The sequence below is a fragment of the Crocuta crocuta genome, unplaced genomic scaffold (genome assembly GCF_008692635.1).
Source record: "Crocuta crocuta isolate KB4526 unplaced genomic scaffold, BGI_CrCroc_1.0 scaffold125, whole genome shotgun sequence".
In the NCBI taxonomy this organism is placed as follows: Eukaryota; Metazoa; Chordata; class Mammalia; order Carnivora; family Hyaenidae; genus Crocuta; species Crocuta crocuta.
In genome coordinates, this window is record NW_027531143.1 from 7,221,604 (window position 1) to 7,249,318 (window position 27,715).

The 27,715-nt window shown below is 35.8% G+C and overlaps 1 protein-coding gene across 1 annotated transcript in view; it reads left to right on the forward strand.

Moving 5' to 3' along the window:
• PRKACB (protein kinase cAMP-activated catalytic subunit beta) overlaps positions 1 to 27,715 on the forward strand; it is a 120,869-nt gene that overhangs the window by 2,007 nt on the left and 91,147 nt on the right. The gene's annotated exons all lie outside the window — the stretch shown is intronic.

The window sequence follows — 27,715 nt, forward strand, 5'->3', positions numbered from 1 at the left end:
ATTTATGGAAACTGAAGGTCATTATAGTAGTTTGAATAAATTTTGTGAAGTAATAAAAGAAAATAGCAAATGATGTCTTATAGGGACAATTATTGAAATGTCACGTGTTGTTCACTTTGTAATTTCATTTGGAGCAATGTTATCAGGTGTGTATTGCTGCTGTTCTATAGTTAATAAAAAAGTTTATTGATATCTCTTAAAATTTAAAGAAAGGGGAGAGGGGAAAGTGGGTGATGGTCATTGAGGAGGGCACTTGTTGGGATGAGCACTGGGTGTTCTATGGAAATCAGTTTGACAATAAATTATATTAAAAAAATTTTAAAACCTTAAAGAAAGCTTTTACCATTACAGACCTAACTTCTGTTTATTTTTTTTAAATTTTATTTATTTATTTTGAGAGAGAGATAGCGTGCAAGTAGGGTAGGGGCTGAGAGAGAGACAGAGACAGAGAATCCCAAGCAGGTTCCGCACAGACAGTGCAGACCCCTATGTGGGGCTCTAACTCACAAACCATGAGATCATTACCTCAGCTGAAGTTGGAGGCTTAACCAGTTGAGCCACCCAAGCACCTCTCTTCTGTTTATTTTTTAAAATTATTCTTGACAGTATATACCTTTCAAAACTTGAATGTAGTTATTTAAACTTTATCTGATGGTAAGAGCATAAACTTTCAGAAATATCAGTGAGAGAGCCTGTATAATCATTCTATTTCAACGTGAAAGAGCCTGACCTCTGAAGAAGCTGAAGTTGAGATCATATTATTAACTGATATCAGAGTAAGGAATAGAATCTGGTGCTCTGATTCCATTCTGCATCGCTAAATAATCAATTAATACATACATTTTCAAAATGTCTATCAAGTATATTCGTTCTATTTGGAGTCTTGGTAAGTAAAAGCTCAAGAAATTTGCTATATAATGTGAGAAAGAAAATGTACTTCTACAAGTTAACTGAAAAGTAAATTATGATAAATGATAACATAGAAAGTAAAGTTAGAACTCTGAAAACGACCAATAAGAAAATGTTGGATTTGAAATGATGATTAAAATGTATAAGGTTGATTATTATTTGGGGTTTGGTTAGGACCATGCCTTATGGGGATGACTCTGGAGCTTCATTATAAAAACATTGCAGAGGAATGAAGCTTTGACCATTCGGTGCTTCTGTTCTATTGAAATCTCTTTATTCCTAGAGGGCGCCCCTGGGTGGCTCAGTCGGTTATTTGTCCAACTTTGGCTCAGGTCATGATCTTACAGTTTATGAGTTTGAGCCTCGCATTGGGCTCTGTGCTGACAGCTCAGAGCCTGGAGCCTGCTTCAGATTCTGTCTGTCTCTCTCTCTACCTCTCCCCCACTTTGCACTCTGTCTCTCAAAAATGAATAAACTTAAAATAAAATTTTTTAAATAAAAAGAAGTCTCTCAACTTGGGGAATAAAACATTTTCCAGGGTAGGACTTGGAGATGCCATTCTCATCTCCACACTTGCTGGAGATAACATTAAGTTGGGTACATGTTGTTCTACTGTCATGAACTAAGAAATTGTATTGATATATCTTAAAACTTATTGAAAGAAAATCTTTTACCATTACATACCTAATTGTTTATTTAAAAAAATTACCCTCAAAAATATATTTCAAAATTTGAGTGTAGTTATTTAAACTTCTGCTAATACACAGAAGTATAAATTTAAAAACATGAGAAGTTTTAAACTCTTGTCATTCAAAATGGTTTTACTTATCCAGTCTCCCACTTCTTACTTTACCACAGTCACCAACATAAAAAAAACAGATGCCACTATTTTAACATGGGGAAGTTCTTTTTGTTTATTTCATTTTTTAAGACCATTAGACCCTACAGGTTGCTTGTGGGGCTTTCTATTAATTACAATCTCATGGCAAAGGTGTTGACACCAATGGGTGAAATGTTGATAGAGATTTGGAGGCAGATTCTCCTATGACTGCAAGTGGTAGAGCCACCATGTAACCTACTGTTTACATATTGATCTTTGAGTGTTTTCCAAAGCATCTGTCTTAGGAACTTGAAGGTGAATGGAAATTAATCAAAGAATGTCTCCTGTAGACTAGGTTTAACCAAAACACAAGTTTCATAACAACTAGCATTGTTGGAGGGCTTACTGTGAGCTAAGTTCTCTGCATACTTTGCATGCATAATTTCACTTAATCTTTCCAAGCCTATGAAGTAGTTTAGTTATTTTTCCATTTTATATATGAGGAAATAGAGGCTCAGAGACATTAAATGACTTGCCTAAGGTTGTATAGCGAGGAAGTCAAGGAGCAACATTTGAACCTAGGCAGCCTAACCCCAAACCCAAAATCCTAACCACTGTGCAAACAGCCTATGTGTATCCAATGGAAAGGCTAATTCTCAGACACACAGAATAGCTTAGACTTTATTTTGTTTCAGTTTATTGTCAGTTGCAGAAAATTTTTGGTTTTCAATAGTGACTTTGTTTGTATATATTTAATATCTTAAATTAGAGAGTTATTTTTTCTTGTACTATTCTCTAGATTCAGTTTCCTCTGAAATAAGGATGAAGGATGAAATTATCTTAAATCTTTTTAGATTTAATATGATATAACTTCAAATTAAGCCATATAAATTGATTTATATGCTTAAACCCTTCATTGCTATTTGTATTTAATTATTTTTTCTCATTTGTAAATATATACTTTCCCTTCCTGGCAAAGAGCCAACCAAAAAATTACTATTTGAACTTGTATGGCCATTTTGAAAAATATTTAAGAATTTGCGTTTTATCATGGTTTAGAGTATCATCATCCAGTCAGACTTTCTGCTGTGATGGACATGTTTCTGTGTTGTCTACTGTGGCAGCCACTAGCTGTATATGGCTCTTGAGCACTTGAAATGTGACCAAGGCGACTGAGGAACTGAATTGTTAACTTACATGTGGCTCTTAACGTTTGGTATATTGGACAGCACAGGTTTAAAACATAGCTGTCTATATATGTAATGAAAATGCTAACCCATCTTCCCATCATCTTGGTAATTTGTAGATCCTCACAAGTGTGTGCTGATAAACAGAATGCTAGACTCATCTTTTCTCATCCTAGGAATTAACTTATTTCTAAGGCATTTCCCCTGAATAAGCCTTTATAAACATTAAACAAACTACAAAGTTTATTTCCATATTTGGTTCTAGTAGAATTAATTTGTTTTCATTTTTAATACTGAATCTCAGTGAATATATTTTTATTGAAAATTTTTGTAGAGTTAAATGTTGATTAGGAAAATTTTAGTGATCTCGTTATCATACTCATGTCTTTAAAGCTTTTAATTGTCAGATGTTTTTAAGAGAAAACCAGTGTCAGGTACTTGTACCCATTTACTAGACTGGCAGAAGTCTTTGGGAATAGTTTTCTTTGAGTTAAAAAATTTTTGAAAAAGGAAAGGTCCCAACAAATAGCAACACTGTTTAAATAATAAATATATATTATCTCAACCAATTACATGATTTTGTGATCCATTTTGTGCAGATTATCTAATATATAAAATTATCTCATGTTCAAGAGCCATTTTTTCCATTCTCCTGGTCAGTGTCTTCCACTTAGGACATCAGATAGATTGTTACTTTTCATTGCCAGCAACAGGATAATTAAAGACCTGAAAGCCAGCTTAGAAAAGTAAGCCACAGTTGAGTTGGGCAGAAGCAGCCCATGAAAAGATCCTAGGTAAGCCGTGATAGAAATTAAAATTTTTCAGAGCCAGGAGTTGACCATAAATCATTTTGGTATTCCATTAAATTAATAAAATAAAACAATTAGTATAATTTACAAAATTGTCTGTATACCTGGGTGAAAGCAATGTTAGTACGGATATATGACCAGATTTTTTCAGAGGAATAAATCTTAAGTTTTTAATAAAGAAAAGTATGTTAAATAGAAAAATGTGGAATTTATGGAAGTAAATATACCCTGATCAGTACCACATTATTTTGAGTATTTTAATTTTAAAAATTCCTTCAAGAGAATCCTATATAGTTCTTTTCTTTGTTGGTTCATTCATTCATTCCACATAATTGAGTTCCTAATATGTGATGGACTACATGCAAATCTATGGGAATAAAGATTGAATATGATGCTATACATGCTCCAGAGTGCCTACATTTTAGAAATTAGAGGCATATTTGTCAACACATTAATGGGGAGAAAAACTGTTATAAGTACTTACCTAAAAGCTTAATGGGGAAACCAGTAGAAAATATGGTCATTTCCATTGGTGTGGGGAGGGTGAGGTTCAAAAAGGACTTCAAAGAGGAGGTGAGCTCTGAGTTGAGCATTGAAAATGGTAAATGTTCAACAGGATTATAGGAGGACATGTGCTCTGAGTAGAAGGACCACAGAGTGAACAAAGATGCACAGGAGTGAAACAAAATGGGATATACAGGAAAAAGAAAGTAAGTTGTCCATTATGACTAACTGATAGAGGATAGAATTGGTTGTAGGGAAGAAGGGAAATTGTATAATGAAAGATGAGACTGAAGAAATGGACAGAGGCCATGTAATGGAAGGAGTCTGAATTTTATCCCATAGATATTAGGGAGCTATTGTGGACTTTGGAATGAGGAAGAGACATGATCAGCTTTGGGTTTTAGAGAGATTGCTTTGGTTGGTAATGTGAAGATGAGTCACTGTATGGAACAAGTGGAGTGAAGGGAGGATGATCAGTTGGAAGACTCTTGCATGTAAATGAGGGACTTTCAGGGTCTGAATCAGGGTGGTAGAGATAGGGATGCAGGGAGAGATCTGAAATTTGAGAAGTTTGGAAAATAGAAATGAGCAAAGTGTACCTGAGGAATCAAGAAACATAGGAACTGGGAATAATTCCCAAGTTTTTAGCTTCTTTGGATGGGTTGTGATGCCAGTAATAGAGTCAGGAAATGAATAAAAGAGAAGGAGCAGATTTAGGGGGCATATTGAATTCAGGGTGCCTGTGGCGTTTCTAAGAAAATTGATAGCTGATTGGTTGTTCTGTATGTGGATTGTCTAATTTAATTCTCCCAGTCATGGAGGGAAATGACCTTCGATGGTTAGAGGATCTGTTCCACATAACATCCTCATTTTGCCCCCTTAAAAAAGGCCAGCTGTTTAGAAATTGTAGAACTAAAACACCTGAGGGATGCCTGGGTGGCTCCGTTGGTTGGGCGTCTCACTCTTGATTTCAGCTCAGGTCATGATCTCGGGGATTGAGCCCCACATTGTAGGGCTCCATGCTGGGCCCAGAGCCTGTCTGATGTTCTCTCTCTCTCTCTCCCTCTCTCTCTCTCTCTCTCTCTCTCTCTCTCAATGAATAAATAAACATTTTTAAAAAAGAACTAAAACATCTAACATAATTCCTGGAAATTCAGAACTACAGCTACTAAAAGTGTAGCTTTTTGTTTTGAAAAGAGTAAAAAAGCTAAAGCACTGATGAAAACAGTGTAACTTTAAAAGAAACAAAATAATTTCAAATCAGATAAAGTATTACTTTTATAATTAAAGTGTACATCCTGTAAGCTGTTGAGTTTGGTAGAACCATGTAGAATAGTGGAAAGGACATGTAAAATACAGTAACAAAATATATTTTACTAAGTAAATACCAGTTTTCTTCCCCTGCAGTACTTTCAAGTAGATTTTAAAACCTTGAGATATAATTTAATGGTAAGGACATGAACTTGGAATAAGACAAATCTAGATTGTTTTCTAATACTTTCTATTCACTTTGAACAAGTGTTTGTTTTAATGTCTCCAACCTATACTGCAAAATTGAGAAGGGTAGGGTTGATAATGAGGCTGTGGTCTTTTCCAGTTTTATAATCCAATGATTCCAATATATTTATTAAAAGAAAGAATGTACATTTAAGAAGTACCAAGACTTGGGAATAAGTTATAGAATGTTCTCCCAAAATTATGTGGGTGGAGAAATGGTAAATGAGCCTCAATGTGAGCACATATAAGATAATGTATTTAGGGAAATTTTTTCGTGTACTTTAATGATAGCCTATGGGGGAGCCTGGGTGGCTCAGTTGGTTGAGCGTCCAACTTCGGCTTAGGTCATGATCTCACGGTTCGTGTGTTCGAGCCCTGCATCGGGCTCTGTGCTGACAGCTAGCTCAGAGCCTAAAGCCTGTCTTTGGATTCTGTATCTCCCTCTCTCTCTGACCCTCCCCTGCTCGCTCTGTCTCTCTCTCTCAAAAAATAAATTAAAAAACATTAAAAAAAAAGAATGATAGCCTATGAATTTTGACCTAGAAAACAAATTTATGAATCACTGTATCGATCATTGAAGATATTCTCATGTTCTACTACAGGTATAAGGGATCATTTAAATGTTAGTCATCAGAGGAGTGTACTGGAAATAAAACATAGAGTATTCTACTATTAATGTAAAACCCTTTGCATACTATGTGTACTTATGATGTTTTGTGTGTAGCAGAACCAGGGAGAGTTAAGAGCAGAGGCAGCTAATAGGGGTAAGAAAATAGGTTTATTTTATGAGAATAAGCTAAGAAAAACAAAAACACACACATACACAAAAACCCTCTTCAAACTAGAAAGTTTATGGCTACATGATAAAATGTATAATCAGGTAGCATTGACAGAAAATCTAGGATTGTTCACTTAAAATTTTTTTTTTAATTTATTTCTAGGAGAGAGAGAGAGAGACAGCGTGAGCAGGGGAGGGTCAGAGAGAGAGGGAGTCACAGACTGAAACAGGCTCCAGGCTCTGAGCTGGCAGTCAGCACAGAGCCCGACGCGGGGCTCGAACCCACGAACCGCGAGATCATGACCAAAGCGAAAGTCGGACGCTTAACCGACTAAGCCACCCAGGTGCCCCAAGGATTGTTCACTTAAATATGTATTACTAGAACTCATGAGATGTTCTTCAGAACTTAAAAAGGCTAGTTGTAGAGCAAATAAAATACAGCAAAATCTTGACAAACTAGGTTTAGGGAATAAATCTTTTTAACTGCTTTTTAATCATTTAGGTTTAAAGGTAAAAATATTTATACTTATAAGTTCAGCTAATATTTTTAGCAAATTAAATATTGCTAGAGAATTTTAATGCCTTTTTACTCTTTTTACAGGTCTTATAACCCCTCTGCTCCTTATAACTTCTAAAAAAAAAAGAGTCATCGATATTAACAGATAAATCTTTTTCTTACTCATACTGAGGCTTATTACTATAATGCAAGTAATAAATTATTTCCCCTGATATGGAGATATACCTTGAATTGCTTAAATTGATATGGATGTATAGCTTAAGTTTTTACTTTTATATTATAATTCATCCATTTTGGGGGCACCTGGTGACTAAGTCAGTTAAGAGTCTGACCGTTCCTTTCAGGTTAGGTCATGATCTCACAGTGGGTTTGAGCCCTACGTTGGACTCTGCACTGATAGTGCAGAGCCTGTTTGGGATTCTTTCTCTCCTCTCTCTCTCTGTCCCTCTCCTGCTCCCTCTTCCTCCCTCTCTCTCAAAATAAATAAACTTAAACAAATTTATTCATTTATTTGATTTTTAAAAATATCTTGGGGATGGGAGATAAAGAGTTGCCTTTATGTAGCTCATAGTCTTTTGGAAGACTGTAAAGTAAAAACATTGGAACATTTAATTTGGAAAATTAAAAACAGAATTATGAGACTTTTTTAGGAAGCATAGTATAGGATGTTTCCTGCAGTAAGAATTTGGTTTTTAACTTTTTGGTTTTAATGTAATTTAGATTCAGTATTGCTCTGTATCTATGCAGATGATTTTTTTGAATCAAAATTGGCACTCTTTTAAAGAGAAATGCAATAATTGACAATTGACGATGATAAATGATGCACTAGCACATTTGGCATTAAAACTGCCTTAGAAAATCCCATGTAGATGTTGTATCTTCTCTGACTTGTTATTACAAGGTAAAAAGCCCCAGGTTTTATGGCCATGATTTAAGGTTGTATTCCCTGTTGCCTTCTATTCATATAAAGTTAACTTTTCAATGACTTTCGAATTTTTTTTCTTGTAAATTAACTGTTGAATCTAAACCTTGCCAAGTCCTTGGCAAATCTGTATTCTCCATCTGGACTTTGTCTTCAAAAAATTAAAGATATTGTCTTGAGATCTCACTTTAGAGTCCTGCTTAGTAAAATGGGGGGCGTAGGTGGCTCAGTCGGTTAGGTATCCAACTCTTGGTTTTGACTCAGGTCACGGTCTTATTGTTTCCCGATGAGCTTAAGCCCCATGTTGGGCTCTGTGCTGACAGTGCAGAACCTGCTTGAGATTCTCTCTCTCCCTCTGTCTGCCCCTCCTCCACTTGCTATCTCTCTCAAAATAAACAAATTAAAAAAAAAAAAGTCCTACTTAGTAAAACAAGTATTCAATTTCTATATTACTTATTCTTTAAATATCTCTTTTGTTGAATGTTTGTTTATTTTTGAGAGTGAGAGAGAGAGAGTTAGAGTGCAAACAGGGGAGGGGCAGAGAAAGAGGGAGACACAGGATCTGAAGCAGGCTCCAGGCTCTGTCAACACAGAGCCCGACGCTGGCCTTAAACCCACAAATGATGAAATCATGACCTCAGCCAAAGTCAGATATTTACCCAATTGAAGCCACCCAGGTGCCCCTAAGTAGATGACCATATAGCATCATCCGACCATTGTGTGTAAGCCTTGAGAGAACATGTTTGTACAGGTATAACAGCTTTTTTTTTGTAAGTGCTAATTTTGCTGATAATTTAGCCCCTCTAATCCAAAGAGAAGCTTCCTATCTGAGTAGGATCCACGAAAGGTTAAATTGGGGGGAATATGAATCCCTCTTTAGGCTGTAGACTTGAAGTTACTAAGTAAGCCATAGTTCATCTGATAGAATAACACAGAGGACAGAGCAGTCATTTATTTGTCATTCATTCAATCCTTTAGACATTCTCAGTCAGTACTTACTGAGTGCCTACTGTGTATCAGATTCCGTGCTAGTTCAAAAATGCAAATAGATGAGTAAACGTAAGACTTGGTTCCTGTTTTAAGCTGAGAGACAGATAACATGCAGATATTTATGAAGAAATGTACGGTGATACACAAGTGCCTGAGATTGATACTAGGGTGAAAGTACAACATAGGAGTTTATATAGGATTAAGTACTGAATTTCTGAGATCATCTTAAGAGATAGACGATAACCAACTTATATAGAAACTGTCTTTGAGTCCATTTTGGAGGTGTTTACATCTGTGATTATAGTACTTACAGTAGCATTGAGTTCTCCATTGTTTCTCCCACTATGCATTGTAGTCTGTAAGGACAGAGACGGCAGCTATCTTGTTTAGTGTTTTGGTCCCTAAAATTTGGCAGTTGCTAGCTCATAATGGAAACTGAAATCATGGATAGTTAAATGGATACAAAATTTGAGCTTCTTGTAGAAGTGTTTATTCCCCATATCCTGCCTCAGTTGACAGGTACTTTCTCTTCAGTGTATTGATGATCTGGGTCTGTTAGTTGATTTTCTTGAGAAGACCTATATCAAAATTATATCACTTTTAATTGGTATGGAGAGATTGGTCTCAGGTTCAGGTAGGAAGACATTGGATTAGGAAAAACTATTCTGCTCCCAACTTCTTGAAAATCCCTGCTCTTTGAGGCCTGTTATAAGTCTGAATGTTTGTTTCCCCAAAATGCGTATGTTGAAATACTGATCCCCACGGTGATATTACAGAGTGCGGCCTTTTGGAGGGATTAGTGCCCCAATAAAAGAAGCCCAAGAGTGCTCCCTTGCTCCTTCTGCCAAGTGAGGTTACCATAAAGAGATGGCTGTCATTGAAGAAGTGGGCTCTCACCAGACACTGAATTGCTGGCATGGTAATCTTGAACTTTTAGTCTTTAGAACTGTGAAAAATAAATTTCTTTTGCTTATAAGCCACCCAGTCTATGGTATTTTGTTATAGCAGCCCAAACAGGACCAAGACAAGGTCCATACTATTCAGCTGTACTGCTGTGTTTCCAGCCTTGCAGCATTCACTTACCAGTCTCTTTTACTTTTCTTCACTCATCAAAAACTTTGGCACCTGGCTCGCAATCTTTCTCTGTACTCTAAGCCCTGCATTTATCCTAAGTGGCTTCAAATTGTGTGTGGATGGCCCATTCATTACCATTGCATCTCAGTTCCTTGACCACATTATCTCCTATCCCCTGTGCATTTTTGTCTTTTTATCACATCTTTCTGGCAAAAATCTAACTGATAAACTCAATTGTCTTTTTTCTTAGTGCTTTCAGCTAAGAGCTAAGCACTACTAGAGAAAGCCATATAAAGGGGCAATATAGGGTCATCTTGGTGGCTCAGTCAGTGAAGCATCTGACTTTGGCTCAGATCATGATCTCATGGTTTGTGGGTTCAAGCCCCGCATCAGGCTCTGTGCTGACAGCTCAGAGCCTGGAGCCTGCTTCGTATTCTGTGTCTCCCTCTTTCTCTGCTCCTCCCCTACTCATGCTCTCTCTCCATCTCTCAAAAATTAATAAATGTTAAAAAAAAAACTTAAAAAAGGGCAATATAAATTTAGCCTCAAATAGGCTGTCAACATGATTTGACAATTCTACCTTATTTCTCTGATCAGCACTGTCTCCCATTCTTTATAATTTCTTTTTTATTCACTTTACATTTATGAAATTCTCATTATCTTTCTCATTCTAAGATCTTGCCTCATATCTCACAAAGAAAATAAAATGTATCAGATGAGAACCCCTTCAACTTCTGTCTGTCAAACATGCGCACCTCATGTATTTTAACTGAATCTGTCTTGTTATTCTATTCTAATTTTTTTTAATGTTTTTATTTATTTATAGGAGAGAGAGAGAGAGACAGCGTGAGCAGGGGAGGGTCAGAGAGAGAGGGAGTCACAGACTGAAACAGGCTCCAGGCTCTGAGCTGGCAGTCAGCACAGAGCCCGATGCGGGGCTCGAACCCACGAACCGCGAGATCATGACCTGAGCGAAAGTCGGACGCTTAACCGACTAAGCCACCCGGGCGCCCCTTGTTATTCTATTCTAATAGAAGAATTGTCTGTTCTTTTTATCTATTATTACATCACACATCATTCCTTCATTTAGTAGCTTACAGCAATGACAACATTTATTTTGCTTAGGAAAGTGTAGTTTGGTCAGAGCTCTACAAGGACACCTCATCTCTGCTCTACTTGACAGCAGCTAGCTCAGCTCAAAGACTAGGGGCTAGAATCACCAAAGGTCTTGCTCATGCAGGTGTTCTTGTTTTGCTGGCTATAGGTAGTTGGAACCTTAGCTTGGATTTTCAGCTGGAACATTAACATAGCCTCTGTATGTGGTTTGGGCTTTCTTAAAACATGGTACCTCAGTTCTAAGGGAGAAGGAGAGAGCCAGGTGGAAGTTGTATCACCTTTTATGAACTAACCTCTAAAGTAGTATCATTTCTGCTGCCTTCTATTTATTAGAAGTAAGTCACTTAGATGTGTCCATATTTGAAGGAAAGTGAATTAAATTCTACCCTTTGATGGGAGCAATGTAAATAATTTTTTGACCTGTTTTAAAAGTCACCACATGATATATCTTTTACAAGGCCAGTCCCTCCACCATTACTTTGGATTACATCCCTTCTGCTTTCCCAAGGACCTATGTGTGTTACTGCATATTCTTCCCTTTTATATTCAGCTTGCTTTCTTTTCATTTTTTATTTTTTATTTTTTTAATTTTTAAAAATTTATTTATTCATTCTTGGGGGGTGGGGGAGAGAGAGAGAGAGCGCTTGACATGGAGCTTGAACCCACAAACTGTGAGATCATGACCTGAGCTGAAATCAAGAGTTGGATGCTTAACTGACTGAGCCACTCAGGTGTCCTATCTTTTTATTTATTTTTAAATGTATATACCTTTTTCTTTACCTTTCTGTTTTTCTTTTTGACTCTGTATTCTCCCCCTTCCCTTTTTCATCTCTTACCCAGTAAAGTGAACTGGCCTAAGATTCATATAGTAATATGGCCACTTCAGTTTGCCTTTGGTGGCCAGGCAGGTAATGTCAATGTGTGTTGGACAAAACCTGAGAACAGGATTAAAAAAAATAGGTTTTTTCTCTTGCTGTATTATAGATATTGACAGTTATGGTGCACAGAACATAACATATTTAGGGGCACCTGTGTGGCTCAGTTGGTTAAGCGTCTGACTTTGGCTCAGGTTGTTGGTTCGTGGGTTCAAACTCCGTATTGGGCTCTGTACTGACAGCTCATAGCCTGGAGCCTGCTTCAGATTCTGTATCCCACTTTCTCTTTTCTTCCCCCACTCACACTGTCTCTCTCTCAAAAAGAAAATGAATAAACATTTTAAAAATTTTGAAAAAACACATTTAATGCAGTTCAGCTTTTAGAATACAACTTTTTTGAAAGTTGCAGTTTGCCTATAAGTACTTCAGTATGTAACAACATAAAAACATTAAAAATATCAAAATGAGAGAGAGGCAAGTGGCTGGAAGTGTATATATGCAAAGAGACTACTATAATGTTTGGCCTTGGAATGTATGCTTTTTAAGCAGGAAAAAGGATATTGAGGTATGAAATACAGTGAAAAGGACTGGAGATCTTGTTAGGGTCTGAAGGTTGTTGGGGTTTAGATATTAAAGGGAGTGAAGTCAAATGATAGATGGTTGTCAGAGAATAGAATGAAATGAATCTAGGGTATAATCTTTCAAGTAAATATCTAAGGTAGAGTAGGGTGGGAATGTACATATTGCGTGAATATAGTTATTAAATATAAAAGATTGGAATGTATACATATTCTAAGAACATATATATTAAATGAACTACAAGTAGCCCAATTTTATCTGTAGTGTTAAATATAAGAAATATATGGACAATATGTTTAAAAATTCTATTAAAAATTTAACAAAGTACTTTTTAGATAAAAAGACAATACATCAAATGTATTTTCATGGCATGAGTTTTCAATTGATGGTGTATAGCCAAGACAAAGTAGTATCGTGTTGGTTTATATATTCTGTATACATAAAGTTAAGTTTAAATGTTTCTGTTCTTGAATTTAAAAATATTCATTTTAACTACTAGCATAGTTAAATAGGAATGTACTTTTATTATCTGTGGGAAGTATAGCCTTTATTAACAACAATATAAATCTATCTAATTGAGAAAGGAATTGAGTTACATGCCCCCCCCTTTTTTTTTAATAAATTAACTGAATCTCTTATGAGAATTTAGAAGCTAGCTACTTTGGTGATTAGAAGCTACTTACCTGTACACTTAGTATTATTAACCTGGTGTCTGGATCACACTGAGATCCAGAAAGTAATAAAAGTGTTCTCAGAGAAACAATAACAGATATTACAGCATATTTATACCAGCTTACATAGTTAATTTCAACATCTTTCCTAATCTGCAAAATGGATGTAGTACTGAGTTGTGAAGTTTAGAAATCACATATAATGTGTTTCTCTTGGCACCTGGAAGATCAATAAACAGTTGTAGTTTTTGAGGAAAATCCTTAACCACTGTCTGTATAGACTGGGCACATTTTTTAAGCAAGTTGTCTGAATTACCAGTCAATGAACAATTAGAAACTGCAAATTAATTTCATAGAGTAATGTTATATTTGGTTATAAGTAGCTGATTTATATTCATAATTTTAGGATCATCAAGAATAAAAAGATAAAAATTCAGAAGGAATTTTTAGAGTTATCTATTAAAACTTTAAAAATTACATGAGCAGCTTACGCCATTTATTTCTCACAATAATCCTATGAAGTATATGCTATTATTATCATTTTTTCTAGTAAGAAAACCAAAGTTAGAGATGCTAAACACACAGAGAGTTAAATGGCAGAGCTGAATATGACTTAGTTGGTCTAATTCAAGGCCTTCATAATCACTGTTATACTACTCCCTAACATGATGCTGATATTTTCTTTTAGAAATTGTTCGTTTGAGACTATCCTAGAATCTGAAGGACCCCTAGAGTTCTATCACCTTTTTAGAATATTACTTAGCTTTTCCTATGTGCTAGACACTGTTGTCAGCACTGCATGTATAATAACTCATTTAATCTTCACAGCCCTTTGAGATAGGAACTATGATTGTTATTATTTTTTTGCAAGAGGAAATTTAGGCACAGAGAGGTTAGGTAACTTGTCCAAACTCATGACTCAAGAATCTGTTCCTAACCACTGTACATATTGGCTACTTTTCTAAAAATTTGTTAATTTTTTTCTGCATTTACTTATCTGTTTCATAATCTTTCCAGTGATAGAAAACTCATTACTCTATAAGGCAATATATCAGTCAGAGCTACATCAGAGAAACAGAATCAATAGGATATATGTTAAGAGATATATTACAAGTGATTGATTTGCTGACTGTGGGGGTTGGCTAGGCAAGTCCAAAGGGCAAGTGTAAAATCCATGGAGCAGGCATTTAGGAAGGACAAGCTAGAACTGTGGCTGGGCTGAAGCTGCAGTCCAAGGGCTGACTTTCTTCAGGGAAGCTTTAGTTCAGCTATTAAGGCCTTTCAACTGATTGAATCCCACCCAGATTATCTAGGATAATCTTTTTTACTTGAAGTAAACTGATTATAGACTTTAATAAAATTTAAAAAAAAAAATCTCTACAGCAACACCTAGATTAGTGTTTGATTGAATAATTAATTAGAGACTGTGCCCTAGCTGAGTTAACACAAAATGATCATCACTGGCATCTTTTTTTTTTTTTTTTTTTTAAACACTGGAGTAGGTTTGGGGTAGTCAGTGGCTTTCATTTTCCCAAGCTACACATGGAACTTGTTTTCTTTTCAACCTTCATATGTTGTTTGATCACTCCTGCCACTTCCTCAACTTCACCCCACCCAGTTGCACCACCCAAAAAGATTTTAGGTATTTTGCCATAGAATACATCTATGTAAAACATATTACCTTTGAAACAAAATTTTAAAAATAAGCAAGAGCCTCAAAATAAAAGGTAGAGCTATGACTGAACCAGAAAACTTGTGCTGAAGCTAGTTACTGTATTTGAGCATAAAATTAGCACTTTCCACATGACAAGAGAGTTAGTTACACAGTATAGATTCTCTTTTCCAAATTCACATAAGTTCTTTTAATTTTTTGTTTATTTATTTTGAGAGAGAGAGAGAGTGCAAGAGCGAGAGCATGAGCAGCGGAAGGGCAGAAAAAGAGAAGAGAGAGAATCCCAAGAGGCTCCATGTTGTCAGTGCTGAGCTGGATGAGGGAGTCAGTCTCATGAATCAGGAGATCATGATGTGAGCCAAAATCAAGAGTAAAGACGCTTAACTGACTGAGCCACTCAGGCGCTCCCAAATTCATGAAATTCTATTAAGAATTTACCATCAAATTCTAATAGGAAATTAATCTATCTAAATACAAGGAGCTTTGGCCTACATTATTAACAAGATAATTATTATTAATAAAAGATGATTCTCTCTCTAGATTTCTAGATGCAAAGAGGGTTTCAGAGAGATGCCTACAAATTATTATTATTATTTCTATTATTATTTTGGTAATTCTTTTGTTTTATATAACTTGAGCTTTTTATCCTCTTTAGATAAATAAAATTCAAAATTCTGTAAGGTCCTTTACTAAGACACAGAGATTTAAAGTGATGCCTCATAGACCTTTAAGTAGGCTTAAAAGGCTTATCTTTTTTTTTTTTTTTTTGTTATTTCATAGTTTTTTTTTTTTTTTTTCTTGGTTTCAATCACTCTTTATTTATTTTTGTTTTGTTTTGATATATCATAGTTTTATTTATTTTTTTTAACAAATAGTTTATTGTCAAATTAGTTACCACATAACACCCAGTGCTCATCCCCACAAGTGTCCTCCTCCATGCCCATCCCCCCACAAAAGGCTTATCTTAAGTGTGTCTCTCTTAGACCCTCTCACTTAATGCAGTTAGGATATGTAGAAATGAGGACATTGTCCTATAGCACCCTAACATGAGGCACTAGGTAGAGAAGGTCCTCTCAGAAAGAAATGTGAATGTAGCCTTTGTCTGTTGAAGTTGATTATAACTTGATAATAAGAAACCCACAGTTATTATCAAAACATAGTTGACTTGTAATGTTTTATTAGTTTCAGGTGTACAAAATAGTATTCAGTATTTATATGCATTACAAAATGATCACCATGACAAATTTAGCTGCCATCTGTCATCATACAAACTTGTTACCAATTATTAACTATATCCCTGCTGCTGTTGTACATCGTATCCCTGTCTTATTTATTTTAAAGCTGAAAGTTTGTACCTTTTAATCCTCTTCCCCTATTTGCTCATCCCTGCACCCACTTTCCCCTCTAGCAACCACAGATTGTCTGTATCTATGAGTCCATTTCTGATTGTGTTTTTGTTGTTGTTCTTAATTTATTTTATTTTTTAGTTTTCACATACAAGTGAAATCATATGGTATTTGTCTTTCTTTCTGACTTATTTCACTTAACAATACCTTCTAGGCCCATCCAAATTGTCACAATGTCAAGATCCATTCTTTTTTGTGGCTGAGTTCCATTATATTTATTAATCATGTTGAGATATCTTCCCCTTATACCCACTGTGTTGAGTTTTATCATAATGATTATTGGATTTTATCAAATGCTATCTTGCATCTATTGAGATAACCATATGAGTTTTATCTTTCACTTTGTTTTTAGTTTATCATGTTGATTGATTTGTGGGTATTGAACCATTCTTGCATCCCGGAAATAAGTCCCACTTGATAATAGTGATGATCCTTTTAATGTATTGTTGGAATTTGGTTTGCTGATATTTTGGGGGGGATTTTTGCATCACTGTCCCTCAGGGATATTGGCCTGTATTTTGTTTTTGTGGTGGTTCTTCTTCTTCATTTTTTGCAATAGTTTGAGAAGGATAGGTATTAAGTCTTCTTTAAATGTTTGGCTGGGAGAGGGAGGGAGGCAAACCATGAGAGACTCCTGAATGCTGAGAACATACTGAGGAGGGAGGGGAAGGGGATTGATAGGCATGGTGGAGGGTACTTGTGGGGATGAGCACTGGGTATTATATGGAAACCAACTTGACAATAAACTATTAAAAAAATAAATAAATAAAATAAATGGTAGAATTCACCTGTGAAGCCATCTGGTCCTGGACTTTTGTTTACTGAGGATTTTTTTGATTATCAATTCAAATTCATTACTAGTAATTAGTCTGTACAGATCTTCTAATTCTTTGTGATTCAGTTCTAGTTTCTAATTATGGCCCTCTCTTTTTCATTTAATGAAGTCCATTAACATTTCTTGCAACGCCAGTTTGGTGTTGATGAACTTCTTTAGTTTTTGCTTGGGAATCTCCTTATTTCTCCTTCAATTCTGAGTGATAATCTTGCTGGGTAGAGTAATCTTGATTATAATTTTTTTTCTTTTCAGCACTTAAATATATCATGCTACTCCCTTCTGGTCTATAAAGGTTTCTGCTGAAAAATCAATTGATAGCCTTATGGGGATTCTCTTGTATGTAACTAGTTCATCTCTTGTTGCTTTTAAGATTCTCTCTTCAACTGTTGACATTTTGATTATAATGTGTCTTGTTTGGATCTCTTTAGGTTCATCTTATCTGGAACTCTCTTTGCCTACTGGATTTGGATGTTTGTCTCCTTTGTCAGTTTAGGGAACTTTTCAGCTATTCCTTCAAATAGGTTTTCTGTTTCTTTCCCTCTTTTTTCTCCTCTTGGAACCCCTATAATGTGAATGTAGTATGCAGGATGTTATCTCAGCATTTTCTTAAACTAACGTCATTTTTCAAATTCTTTATTCTTACTCTTTGATTGGTTGATTTCCACTGCCCTATCTTCCAGATTGCTGATTCATTCATCTGTATTACCTAATCTGCTGTTGGTTCCTTCTAATGTATTTTTCATTTCAATTATTGTATTCTTCAGCTTTGATTGGTTCTGTTTTAGATTTTTTCTTTATTGAAATTCTCACTGTGTTCATTCTTTTTCTGAGTTTGGTGAGTATCTTCATGACTATTCCTTGAACTCTTTCTCTAGTAGATTGGTTATCTCCACTTCATTTCATTCTGTTTCTGAGGTTTTGTTTTGTTCTTTAACTTGGATCATGTATCTCTGTCTTCTCATTTTGCCTAACTCTGTTAGTTTCTGTTTATTAAGTTGATCAGTTGTCTCCCAGTATTGAAGGAGTAGCTTTATACAGAAGATGTTTTGTGCGGCACAGTAGTACAAATCCTCCTGGGTCGCCCTAGCCAGGTACCCCAGAAGTTACCTGTTTGGGCTGTGTGCACCCTCCTGTTGTGGCTGGGTTGAGATTGGTGCACTCATGGTATGCAAGACTTTCCCCCAGCACTGCTGTCTGCGAAGTCTAGCCATGACTACTTCAGGCAGCTAGGGAGTGGGTCTGGCCCCCTGCCCATCTGGCTGAGAGGCCTGGCTGTAACTGTTGCAGGTGGACTGGTATGTGGGGTTGGCCCCTAGCGAGGCTGACTGCAAGGCCTAGCTGCCATATCTGTAGATGCCCTGGTGGTTGGGGTATTCCTCTGGCATGGTTCCCTTTGAGATTGGATTATGACTATCGTAGGTGTTCTAATAGTGCTCGGCTGGCCTCCTGGGGTAGGGATGCTTGGGAGAAGCTTTGGTGCTGGCCCAGAGCACTCACCAGGATCCAGGGGGGTGATTGAGTGGGGTGATTGTGCAGAGGAATGTGCGGATGGGGCAGGCAGTGCTAGTAAGTAGATGGAGAGTATCAGAAATGACACGTGCCAGTACTGGGCCAGCTAGTTAGAAAGGACGTGCTAAAATTTTAAAAAAATGGTGCTTCCCTGACACATGCCCTAAAATTAGTCAAAAAAATCTCCTTCATGTGTTACCCAGGTGCTTTTTAAACTGCTGCCGCTACCCTGGGACTTGGAGTGGGTGAGATTGTGCACATGCCCTTTAAGAGCAGTCTTGATTTCCTACTATTCCTCAGCTCCCCTGGACAGAAGCCCAGTAGATTTTCAAAGCCAGGAGTTGTGGGGGCCTGTCTAATGGTGCAGGTCCCCTAGGCTTTGGAGTCCAAAGAAGAGCTGATACCCCTCATTCCTCAGGAAGGGCCTCTGCAGTTGTGATATCCCTCCTGATTGTAGATCCTTGCACTGAGGGTATAGGCCCTGACAACCACATCTCCACCCTCTCATTCCCCCTCAGTGTGGCTTTTTCTTTATATCCTTCATTGTATATGGTCAGTTCTGCTAGTCTTCAGTTCATTCTTAGAGATATTTGTTCTATGTATAGTTATAGATTTTGGTGTATCCATAGGAAGAGGCAAGCTCATCCCACTCTGCCATTGTGATCCCACCTCCTAACCCACAGAATATTAACAGAAATTGTATCTCATTGATTAAAAGGGGCATAGAGAATTCATAATGAAAAGAAGCCTCTGACCTCTCAACCTCCTGTGAAAAGGATCAAAAGCTGTTCAGCTCTAAACATGCCATTTCTTATGGAACATGAAGGATGACTCAGAGGATGCAGCCAAGAAGCCAGAGAGTAGAGCTAAGAGACATGGAGAACCACTGCCAGGACTAATTAAAGAACTGGTGACATGTACTCCACTGGATTTCAGAATTGCTATTGACCAATGACTATTATGCGCCTCTAGTTTACTCCCTTTTTGAATGGGAGTGTCCATTGCAATTTTCCTATTCTTTCCTCACCACTGTATATTAAGTGTGTGTTGGTCAGTTAACTTGTATCTTTAGTTCACATGTCTTCAGATTAGAAGAAGTGTACCTGAGAAGCTACAATCAAGAAACTGGATCTGAGGAGCCTCATCTACAGCTGCACCTCATTTAGATTAGGCCCTGGGCTTTGAGCTGATATTGTAATGTAATGAGACTTTGGGGGCCTTGAGAGGGGTTCAATATATTTGAAAATGAAGGAGAATAAATCATATATGGCCAGAGGGCAGATTGTGACAGTAAAAATGGGTGCAAATTTTTAACCACCCTTTCCATCTGAATCTGGGCTGGTCTGGGCTTGTGTTTGTTTGACAAATAAAATATGGTGGATGTGATACTGGGTCAGTTCCAGTCTTATGCCTTTGAGATGACTGACAGCCTCTGCTGTCATCAAGCCATATGCTATGTAAGAAGTCTGGCTATTCTGAGACCAGCATGCTGTTAGAATTCCAACTTGCCACTTGAAGAGAAAAAGAGAGGAAAAAAGATGAGTGAGAGTGTGAAAGATTAGCCATGGGGAGAACCCCCGAGGCACTAGACAAGTGAATGAAGCTTTCTTAGACCTTTCAGTGAGCCCATCCTTCAACTGAAACCAGATGAGTGATTGACTCAACCAATAGTGAGAAATGAGATGACAGATGTAAGACCTCACTTGGGCTATTCCAGCCAAGTTCAGCTGTTCAAGCAACCAGCTCACACACCAGACCTTGTAGAACAGAGATGAGCAATTCCTACTGTACCTTAGCCAACTTTTTGAATCACAGAATTATCAACAAAATATGGTTATTATTTTAATACTCACTTTTGGTATTTGTTACATAGCATTAGACAACTGAAACACAAATGAAGGAACTGAAATACAGAAGAATTCTATTACTTGCCCAGCTTCACAGAGATAGTAAGAACCATTGCCTTTAATCACATTTTAAACTATGTCCTTCTTTCCAGAGGACACTCTAGGGCCCCTTTTTCCATTATTAGCAAACCTGTCTATACCTATAGATTTTTATATAATGCCAGTTTATTCCTAGCACTTTTCGTCTAATAGTTGGAGTAGTTGGAATAGTATGCAGTATGGTTAGCATATCTCTTGACTGAATTCTACAGTAATGATATAATCTGAGGTTCAGGACTATTCCTTAATTTAAAAAAATCTCAGGTGGGACGGGATCTTCCATGAGCATTTCATAAAAGAAATCCTGCACACAAAAGCATGTAGTTAGCAAAGTGCAACTGACTAAAACTTTCTTAAAGGAAATTCAGGATAATTTATATAATTTACCAAAAGGTAAACAACTTAATTCTCATGAGACATTAAAGTTTTTCTCAAATGCCCTTCTAATTGTACTATTGATTAAAGGTCTTCTCTTTTGACCATTCTCTAGAACAAAATTCCATCCTGGTCACTTTCTCCCTTCTGGATATTTTCATTTGGAACATCCAATTCCTTCCTACCTCCTTATATGCCAAGAAACTTGCCTCTTTCACAGAAACCCAATCTAATGCTTGCTTTTTTATTTGTTTGTTTACTTAGAGTGAGCTTATCAAACTATTTTTCTCAACAAAGGAATTTTCATCACTATTAAGCTGAAAATTTCCACTCAGCGTTACTTATATATAAGAAAAAGAGAAGACATGTTTCAACCAGAATCCCTCTAGTCACAGATAAACACTGTTATTACTTTTTGTCCAATATATTTTTTATAAATATATGGAGGAAGCTTAAGAAAAAATGAGATTATAATAATAGTAGTATATTGCTTATTATGTGCCAGGCATTATAAATGCCTTAATCTGATTTATTTTATTTAATCCACCTCACAACCCAATGAAGTTTGTAGTTTTATTAACCCCATTTGCAGGTGAAGAAACTGAAGCAGTTAAGTAATTTGCCCAAGATCACATTCCTGAGATCCAAGTAGTCTTTACCTTAGAGCCTTCACTTTTAACCATTCTAACCTGCCATCCATACTGACTTATACTTTGTTTTTGTTTTTGTTTTTTTATGTCATGAATTTTCTATGCAGTCAGATATTATTTTGTAGGAAATTGTTTTTACATTCGGTATGTTATGTTTATTAAAATAATAACATGTATAGAACTAATTTGGGGGGGAGTTAGTTTTTATTTTTGAGAGAGAGAGAGCACATCACATGTCAGCAGGTGAAGGGAAAAAGGAGAGAATCTTAAGCAGGCACCATGCTCAGAGCAGAGCCCAACACAGGGCTCAATCCCACGACATTGGGATCATGAGCTGAAATCAAGAGTTGGATACTCAACCGACTAAGCCAGCCAGGTGCTCCAAACTAATTTTTTAATTCTTTTTTAATAGTAACCATTCTTTCCACTTTTAATAGCATTAATTAGTTTTGCCTATTTTAGAAATGTAGTCATACAGCATGTATTCAGGGAAATTATCCTTTCTCTTTGCAGTGTAATATTCCTTTAAAAACTTTTCTTGATATTATAGTTTATACATTCTGTTGGAATGTGATGTTTCCATTTCAAGACTATTATGGTGCCCCAATAAACATTCCTGGTACATACATTGGTGAACATATTAATGCATTTCTGTAGAGTATATAGCTAGTTGTGGATATTTAGCTTTAATAGATATGGTCAAATATTTATTTATTTATTTACTTATTTGTTTGTTTAAATTCAAGTTAGTTAATATTCAGTGTGGTATTGGTTTCAGGAGTAGAACCCAGTGATTCATCACTTACATATAACACCCATTGCTCATCCTGACAAGTGTCCTCCTTAATGCCCATCACCCATTTATCTCATCCCCCCCATATCCCCTCCAATAATCCTCAGTTTGTTTTCTGTATTTAAGAGTCTCTGATGGTTTACCTCTCTCTCTGATTTTATCTTATTTTTCCTTCCCTTCCTCTGTGTTCATCTGTTTTGTTTCTTAAATTCCACATGAGTGAAATTGTATGATATTTGTCTTTCTCTGACTGATTTATTTTGCTTACCATAATACACTCTAGTTCCATCCATGTTGTTGCACATGGCAAGATTTCATTCTTTTTGATTTGCAAGTAATATTCCATTATATACATCACATGGTTTTCCAAAGTGGTTGTACCAACTTGCATTACTACCAGCATTGTATGAGAGTCTCATAGTTCTACACTCTTACCAACTTTTAGTTGTTTCTTTTTTGCTCAACCATTCTGGTGTTATAGTCACATTGGTATGAGTGTGTAGTATTCCGCTGTATGGATATGTACTTCTTTTTTAAAAAGACAGCTCCTATTGTTGGACATTTAAGTTGTTTCAATTCCTTTTTTTTTTTTTAAACATGAAGTGTTGACCCTAATGTTCTTATCTATTTTTTTTATTTTTTAAATTTTTTTAAATTTATTTTTGAGAGAGAGAGAGGGAGAGGGAGAGAGAGAGAGACAGTGTGAGCAGGGGAGGGTCAGAGAGAGAGGGAGATACAGAATCTGAAGACAGGCTCCAGACTCTGAGCTAGCTGTCAGCATAGAGCCTGATGTGGGGCTTGAACCCACAAACTGTGAGATCATGACCTGAGCCGAAGTCGGACACTTAACTGACTGAGTCACCTAGGCGCCCCTGTTCTTATCTATTTTTTAAGACTTCTGCTACAGGTTTCCTATGCATATAGTTATACAAATAATGTGAGTGTTTGTTTCATTGAAACATTACAAAAATGAGTTATAACTTTTATAATTTCTCAGTAAAAGATTACATCTCATATTTTTAATTTAAATTAATTTTATTTCCGGCTAAGTTGAACATTATGTTTGGCAATTTTTGACGCCTGGGTGACACAGTTGGTTAAACAATTTTTATATGTTTAATAAATAATTTGTTCTCATTCTGCACTAATATTTTTGTTGAAATATTTGTGAATGTCTCTATTGCCATTATTAACCCTTTCTGGTTTTTTATGTTATGAACTTTCCTATTCATCCTTTAACTTTATAAAAACTTTAAGATTTTTGTAATCAAATTTATATTTTTCAGTTTTTATCTTTGGTGTACTTCAAAGGGGCTATTCTTATTTTCAGCTCTTCCATTCTGCTCTCTTCTTTCCCCTTCTCTCTCTCTCTCTCTCTCTCTCTCTCTCTCTGTGTGTGTGTGTGTGTGTGTGTGTGTGTGTGTTTGGATATACACATATGTGTCTGGCAAGCATCATCAGTAATCCTAGTGTTACTCTATGAGCTATTTTCTTTATAGTAGAGTTTTTCTATGTTTCCCCGAGAGAGTTATTTACTCAATTACTTCAAGTGTCACCATTTCCTATTACTTATCTTTGTGACCAGCACATATCTCTCTTCTTTTCTCTAGGCATATCTAATTGTTACTGGATGTCTTCCCCAGGAAGTCAAATTGAAGAAATTATCTTTCCCCTTAATCTGCATCCCCTATTTTGGTGAAAATGGGTAACTTCCCTAGTCATGTAAGCCAGAAATCTAGGAGGCATTCTAGATTCTTTCAGTTTTCTTATTCCTCTACCTCTCATTGGTGATTGGGTATTATCAATGATTTGTCCCCTCATTTCCAATTTTACTGTGCCTAGCTTAGTTCAGATCTTTATCATCCCTTTCCAGGATATATAAAATAGTTGTTTAACCAGTCCCCCTACCTTTATTATTTTTTTTCTAGCCATGTCCCAATCTGATCTGGTTACTCCCTGCCTTATTTTTATTGTGCTTCATTGCATATAGGACAGAATCTATTCTTACTGTGGCATGCAGAGCCTGTCATGATTTGGCATGATTCCCTTTATCTTATTTTTTTTCCTTCCTGTAACACCATATAGTGCTTTTAAGACACAATAAGACATTCTTATTATTGTGATTGCACTGGCAGTGTTACTACTTTAACGCCCAAAGTTGTTGTATTCAGAAGTGTGTCTCACACACAAAACAATTCTTTTCTGTACTGCTAGCTAATATTAAGATATTACAAGTCAATTTTTTTTTTAGCAAAACAAATCAGTCTACTATTGGAAAATGTATCAGGTTAGTTCAAAACTAAATAAAAATTATTTTGCCTATTGTTTCCTGTTTGGGATTATCTATATTAATAGCTTGCATTAGTATGGATTATTAAAGATTTACTGTACCTGAACTTTTCTTTTATTATTTTATCATATGGATATATTTCAAAGGAATTAACCAAGGATATAAATAGTGTAAATGTTAAGGCATTAGAAATGCATGATTACTAATTTTGGGATGATATTTTTCTTGGTAAGTATGCTTTTTTTAAAACTATAGTTTGTGAAATTCAACCTCTTTTTTTTCCCCCCATAAGGACTTTACCCATATTATCTACTGTCTGGAAGTCTTTTTTATCTTATCTCCCTTTTCCTGGTTAACTTTTTGTCACATCCTTCACATTTCATTTTAGTCATTATGCTTTTAAGAAAGTGTTCTCTGAGCTTCCCACACTAGATTAAGGTCTCTTGTTATATTTTTATAGAATCCTGCCACTTTTTTTCTTTTTATAATATAATCTTTCCCACTGAACTTTAATATCTATTTTTGCTCAGATTGAAATCTAGCACATAGTACTGTGTGTGGCACATAGTAGGCACTCATGAAATAGTTGATGACTACATGAATAGTTTCTTGATAGGCAAAAGAGGATAGACTTTTCAGAGAGGTGCTTCTTTTAAATATAACCATGACAACTTAATTATATCTAAAAATTACTGTAAAAAATCTCTACTGACCCTATAGAATGATTTGCTAACAATTTTTATTTTGTGTTTTCTTCTTTTTAAAACCCTTTTTTTTTTTTCATTTTTGTTTTAGAGAGAGTGAGTGAGTTGAGGAGTGGGACAGAGGGAGAGAGAGACAGAGAGAATCTTCAGCAGGCTCCATGCTCAGTGTAGAGCCTGGCACTGGGCTTGATCCCAGGACCCTGGGATCATGACCTGAGCCAAAAATCAGGAGTTGGACTCTCAACCGACTAAGCCATCCAGGCACCCCTATTTATTTCTAAAATAAGATTGGAAGATAGCTATCAAAATACTTCTGCTTGGTAGTAGAGAAGACTAATTATGTCCCTGGAGATCATTATAACTATGCATTTTAATTTGAGGCCAGGGTTGACTTGTTTGATTAGAAGCAATGTCTTAGTAAGAAACTAAAATTGCAATGAGTCTTGTGAACTTGACTCCAAAACACAAAATCAAATGGATTATTCTGTAGAATTGAGAATATAGTGCTATTCATTGGTGGCATTGCCATCAGCATTGGAGAGGAATGTCCATTTCACAATAGATAACATCTTAAGTAGATTGCTTCTCAACTGTGTCTTGCTTTCTTTGATTTCTGTTCATATCTGGTTTTCCAGTCTTCCTTACCATTCTGTAATGTACCCAGTGAATAAATTCCTTTTCAGTTTTTTTGTTTTGTTTTTTTCTTCATTTCTTCTACTTAACATATATTTTTTGTTATGTTTTGTTTTTTACAACTAACAACCTACTACATGTCCTAAATGGGAACCAATTAACATTACTAAATAAATTTATGTCCACCCAGGAAAGGCAACTTGGGTCTTATTTGTATGCATGTTTTGTAGGGCTCCCAGTAAGTCAATGAAAAGTACTCTTAGGATGCATAGTTAAGCTCTTTGGCATAGGAATCCAAAGAGCATAAGACTCTAAATGATAGTTCAGAGAAATATTTTTATGTAGAACTCTGAATGACAGTGTTTCATATTACTTAAGAAAAGAGATTGGCAGGAAATATTTTCAATACATAAAACTGACAGAATTAATATCCAGAATAAAAGCATTTTATAAATCAACAAAAAGATAATAAATGAGAAAGGAAATATGAATAGATAAATTACGAAAGATGAAATTCAGATGATAAATAAACATATGAAAAGATATTTTACTTCAGTTGTAGTCAGTGAAATGTGATTTAAAATGACATGTCTTTTTTCATTCTCCAGATGGGCAAAGATGAACAAGTCACGTGTATGGCACCATGTTGAGTATAAATTGAGATGGCCACTCCTGGAATGATTTGGTTTTACTTATTAAAATTGAAAATGAGTATAAACTAGACCCAGGAATTTCCCTTTTAGGTTTCTCCTGAATAGAAACACTTAACACATGTGCAAAAAGAATTACATATTAAAAAAAAAAAGGAAATGACATTTGGCAAGGATGTGGAGAAATTGGAACCCTCATACATTATTGGTAGAAATGTAAAATAGTGCAGCCGCTTTGTGAACAGTTTGGTAGTTTCTCAAATGTTAAGCACCAAATTGCTACATCCAGTAGTTTTATTCCTAGAAATCTATTCAACAGAAAAACATATGTTCACACAATAACTTATACACGAATGTTCATGGCAGCATTATTTGTAATAACCATAAAGTGGAAACAACTAAAATGGTGAAAGAGAAGATGGTATATCTATACAATGAAGTACTATTAAGTAAGCAATAAAGAGCAACAAAGTATTGATACATGTCCTACAGTGGGTGAACCTCAAAAATTTTATGCTGAGTGGAGGAAATGAGACACAAAGACCACATACTGTATAATTTTACTTATATGAAAGAGACAAAATCTGTAGAAGGAGAAAGTAGATTAGTGGTTGTCTAAGGCTAGTGGTAGGAATGGAGAATAACTCCAAATGAACATGAGGTTTTTTGGGGAGTGAAGAGAAATGTTCCAAAGTGAAATAGTGGTAATGACTGTGTAACTATAAATTTACCTTAAGAATCCTACTGAACTGTACACCTAAATTGGCTATTTTCATGGAATGTAAATTATATCTCAGTAAAACTGAGATTAAAATGGTTAATAGCTGGGGATTTTATAAAATTATAGCCTGAGATGATAGGCCAATGCTTGTATGAAGGATAGCTGGAAGAAATTATGACCAGAGGCATATCATGACTTTTAGGAGAAATAAACAAAATTGAAAAACACAAGAGATAGAAAGAGAGATGGAGGGAGGAGGTGGGGAGATATACATTCCTTGTAA